We start from the raw sequence: 5,452 nt of genomic DNA, 5'->3' as shown, positions 1-5,452 counted from the left end.
CCATGTTATCTTTGAAAAATTGGCCACATATGCCATTGGAAGAAAGATAGCTTCTTTAACAAATGGTACTGGAAAAACTGGCTCTCTACATGCCCAAAACTAAAACATGACCCAGATTTAACAAGGTGTATTAAACTAAGGTCAAAATGGATTAAAGATCTAGATATTAAAGCAGAGACGCTCTTTCCTTGGGACCCGCCAACATGGGCCGCGTTCGTACCAAGACAGTGAGGAAGGCAGCCCGCGTGATCATTGAGAAGTACTATACGTGCCTGGGAAATGATTTCCACACCAACAAGTGCGTGTGTGAGGAAATCACCATCATCCCCGGCAAGAAGCTCCGCAACAAGATAGCAAGCTATGTCACACATCTGATGAAGCGGATACAGAGGGGCCCTGTGTGGGGTATTTCCATCAAGTTGCAGGAGGAGGAGTGAGAAAGGAGATATAATTATGTCCCTGCGGTCTCAGCCTTGGATCAGGAAATCATTGAAGTAGATCCTGACACTAAAGAAATGCTGGAGCTTTTGGACTTCTGCAGCCTCTCCAACCTGCAGGTCACACAGCCTACCGTCAGGATGAATTTGAAAACACCACGTGGAGCTGTTTGAATCTTTTTGCGGTGCTGTAATGTCAATAAATTTGGGACAATGATTTTTTAAAAAAAGCAGGCACTAAATCTGCTGCAAGGGAAAGTAGGAGGAAATCTTAAAGACATAGAGGTATGCAATGTGTTCATGAACAAATATCAAATCAAATGGGAAACACTAGAAAGAAATCAAAACTGGGACCTGCACTTACTGAGAATTTTTTTCACGTTAAAAGAAATTAACAACAAAGTGAAAAGACAACCAACAAATTTGGAAAAACTCATGACAAATAAGTACTCAGACAAAAGTCTGCTCTCTACAATTTATAAAGAACTAAAAAGCACTAGGGCCTCTAAATTTAAAGGCCCAATCTAGATATGGGCATCGCAGATGAACAAACACTTCTCAGAGGATGAAATTAAAGAAACAAATACATATATGAAAAAATTCTCCACATCACTAGCCATCCGTCAAAAACAAATTAAAACAACATTGAGATATCATCTCACCCCAAAAAGAATGGCTATCATAAAGAAATCAATCAACAACAAAGGTTGGAGGAGCTGAGTGGAAAAAGGAACCCTTCTCCACTGCTGGTAAGAGTGTAGACTGGTGCAACCGTTATGGAAATCAGTATGGAGACTCCTTAGAAAAGTTGGTCTGGAAATCCCCTTTAAACCAGCTATTCCTCTACTGGGAATTTTCACGGAGGATCTGAAAGCAACATAAAATAGTGATATATGTGTGCCTCTGTTTATTGCAGCACAATTTGTGATAGTCAAATCTTGGAAACAACCAAGATGCAAATCACCTGAGGAATGGTTGCAAAAGATGTGGTATTTTTATACAATGGAGTATTACTCAGATATAAAGAATGATAATCTCAATGCCTTTATATAGAAGTGGATGCCACTTGAACATATTCTCATAAGTGAAATAAACCAGACACACATGTGTAAATATCATATAGTTTCCCTAGCCTAAGAACTCAAAAGGAAAAATAAAAATAGAAAGGTACAGTACAAGAAAAAGAAAAGCAAGAACTCGAGGACTAACTAATTAAGAGAGTGAAAGGAGAAGAGCTAGGAAACATGACAGTGACAAGCCATACAGTTATATGTAGAATATGGGCAAGGCAATGTTCCTGAGAATCTCCAGAAGATTTTTTAATCTAGCAGTTAATTGGAAAGATTCTTACCCTGACTAATTATATACACTGACACCTGTGAACTAAGGAACTGCACTGAAGATGGCAATTTTTAATAGTAGTTTCATGCTTGGAGTGCCTGTCATTGTGGTCTGCTGAATGTGGGCTGCTGGTCATGACATTCCAGTTGCTGCTGTGCTATCTCTCTGGTAGATGACTGTTCAAAAATGAAGAGGTGATAAACGAAGGCAGGAGACAAAAAAAAGGAATATTGTTGGATTGTCTGTCTACAAGGTTGTGAATGGTTAGATTTCTGGATTTATATATAAACATAAGAATTATATAATTCTTTATGCCTATTTTTAAAACATATTCTAATTTTTAAATGTTTTTAATCATATTTTGCAGGGAATTAAAGTACAACATATTAATACTTGATAAAATATTCCTGTTCCATGTCATGCCTAAGATGTATGATATTCAGACAGATAGTGATGTTAAGGTTAACAGCCTAGGTTGAATGGTAATAACAATACGTTTCTCTTCTAGAGGGGTAAAAAATATGATTGCAGACCAAAATTAAAGAAAAAGGAGGACCTCAAGTAAAGCCAACATTTTGGCCCTAGCTTTCCAAGGTCAATTTACACTCAGGACATATGAAAACTTTTACTGTAATGTCATGTAACTCAGTAGTGTCCCAAATTTTCTGATCGAGGAGATTATGGGGCCAAAGAGTAAAGTGATTGATGATGTAGAGTGTGCCTAAGGAGAGTCACATGGAGAGAAAACATTCTCTCAGACTTTCACAGAGAGCACATTGACCAAGCAATGGCCGTGACTCATCTACATGGCTGACACTGACAAAAGATCTACAATCTGAGGTACAGGATCTCAGGATAAATCCTGAGGGGATTTCATTGACCTTATCAGACCCAAAAGCTACAACTCTTGTTGCATAAGTCCTGCTTTACCTTGGTCTTAACCATCCAGTAGAAAGGTGTAAAAATGAAGTATAAGAAGTAAAGCCATGGTGTTATCTTTAGCTATAGGGGACTCATGTCAACAATTTCTGACATTGCCAGTCAAGCGGAAGACCCAATACTATTATGGGCTACTGGACTCTTTTAGTATATTTTGCTGAGTTAACACACCTATAATATTCAAATAACGGAACTTAACAAAAAAGGAGATACAGATGAATGTTCATTTTGTATCTGTGTATTCAAAGTTGTTGGGATAGATATATAGTTACATTCTTTTAATGAATAGAGGGATTTTTTCTAATACTGTTTGTAAATAGGATATCATGTCTGCATCTTGTACAGTGAATAAACACTAGGAAATGAGTATGCAATGTTTTAATTATTGAAACTGTCCTACCAATTTGATTTGAAACTGTCTTATTGTTATTTGTTTCTCAATAAAATTATGGAAAAAATAAAATATTCTGAAGTAAATGTTATATGCTAAATTTTGACAAAGTACAGGAAAAATAAAACATGGAAAATCATAGTAAACATAAAACATCATAACAAAACCATGAGACATTTCAAAACTTAAAAAAAAAATACCCGAAAGAAACATGCCACAACTGTTACTCTTTTTTGATTCAAAGTAATCTCTCTGGCATTGATTAGGTGCGCTGTTTGCTCTGATAAAAGGCATACGTGTAAAACAAATAGTGCATAGAACATTAACACTAGAAAACGTACTGAGGGCTATAGAAATCATGGAGTGTTTCTGAAGAATTTGAGTTATGTTTTGTGGAGAAGCAGTTTTGCACAAGTGTAAAAAAAAAATAACCAGAAAATTATAGAGGAAAAATCATATGCAGAAAATGTACATAATATAATTGTAAATTTGTTATAGAAAAGCTTGATTGATGGAAGTAGAGATTTTAATTTAAATATTGGTGTAAAATACATATTAAATAACATTGTAGAAATACATAAGTAGTACTGAATTGAGTCTTCAATGTTTTGAGCAGCTCTGGGCCATTACAGACTATTAAAGAGGTAATTGATTTAATAAAATTAATGTCACAGGAAGAGAGAAGAAAATCATCTTCTACACATTCTGATTTATAATAATCATTTTTATCCATTGAGAAAGGACTTTAGTCCATGTCATCTTTATTTACCTGAGCAAAACCAAATAACACCATTTGCAGGCATAATTTAGAGTTCATAACAGATGATACATAGAGAGAAGGGTATTGTTGCTATACATCACACTTGCACTTTTATAAAATAGATCATTCCCAAGAAGGTTATTGTTAAAATTTTTGTGATGAGAACACATACTTATAAATTAAAGAGAAAAGAGAGTACAGCAACAAATGTTGAATTTGTTAGCTTTATTTTTTTTTCACAATCACATCTCTTACAGCAGGCAGATAAGCCTCTTTTAAACTCTTGTGAAATTTTTAAATGGTTAAATTTTTCCTCATAATATTTTCTTAAAACTGAGATAAGTACACACACTTGAAAATGGAAACATAGGAAATTACTAAACCATATGGCATTCCTGAGATATAAGAAATTCTGATCCTTCAATGAATATATTGCCAGTTACACAAGCTGTCAATTTAACAATAGGCTTATTCACTATGGTACTTCATTAATGTGAAATTATTCAGTTGACTACATTGTAGATAGCCTTTTCGGGTGTTCAATTAGTATGCTAATAATGGTAATTATATTCTATACTACATGACTCATCACCTAGAGGTGTTTTTAAAATGGTAAAGTAATGAGAATGAACAAGTTGATGCTGACATTCACTGGTCCATTTTAATTAAGTACAGAGAGCACACTGGGGAGTGAACACTCAAACAGACAAAATGATTCTTGCTTACTTTGTTAAATTACAGTGTATATAAAGCAATAAGTATTTTCTGCCTTTTTATTTATGACTAAATTAACTTACATCCTCATTTCCTTTTTTGTTCTGTATGTTTATTTTCTGAATTTATTTTTTAAAAAGACAATTAAATTATAGATAGCATTTATGACAAATATATATAGTAAGATGTCTGAAAACAAAGAATATAAATTACTTACTTGACTGGACATGGTGGTGCATGCCTGTAATATCAGCACTTGAGTGGCTGAGGCAGGAGAAGCACTGTGAGCTTGAGGCCAGCCAGAACTACAACATGAGTTCAAGGCTAGCCTGAACTACATAGAGAAACCTCTTATCTTTAATTATTTTTATTTTATCATTTTCAAAATGCAGTACAAATTCAAATTGAAACAGAAAAAATTGCAAGTGATGCAGAATTTCACCTAACAAAGTATTATGAACTTCACAGTATTTGTTGTGAAATACTGTGAGAAAATACATAGTATTGTCTCCCAACAAGTTATGCATAATGCCAGATATATGCATGTGAAATTGGAGGAAAGAAAAAAGACAAAAATATGTAAGAAATTAACAACAAACAAGGAGAAAAAATTGAAAAATAAGATGAGCTCATTATAAATTCTAGAGAGCAGACATTTGTCTGAGCTCTCTAGAATTTATAAAGAACTTGTCTTAATTTTCAATTTTTTTCTCCTTTCTGTGTTCTATGGACTACTGAACTCTTTTAGAATATTTTGCTGAGTTTACACACCTATAATATTTAAATGATGGAACTTAACAAAAAAAGGGTATACAGATGAATGTCCATTTTGTATCTGTGTATTCAAAGTGGTTAGGATAGATATATAGT

General features: G+C 34.1%; 1 pseudogene; it reads left to right on the top strand.

The window, feature by feature from the left end:
* The first annotated feature begins 203 nt into the window (after positions 1-203).
* On the top strand, positions 204-611 carry LOC101585623 (annotated as a pseudogene).
* Positions 612-5,452: the final 4,841 nt, after the last annotated feature.

This window comes from Octodon degus, unplaced genomic scaffold (genome assembly GCF_000260255.1).
Source record: "Octodon degus isolate 3935 unplaced genomic scaffold, OctDeg1.0 scaffold00103, whole genome shotgun sequence".
Lineage (NCBI taxonomy): Eukaryota > Metazoa > Chordata > Mammalia > Rodentia > Octodontidae > Octodon > Octodon degus.
Note: the sequence above shows the minus strand (reverse complement) of the source record. Positions and strands in the feature narration are given on the sequence as shown.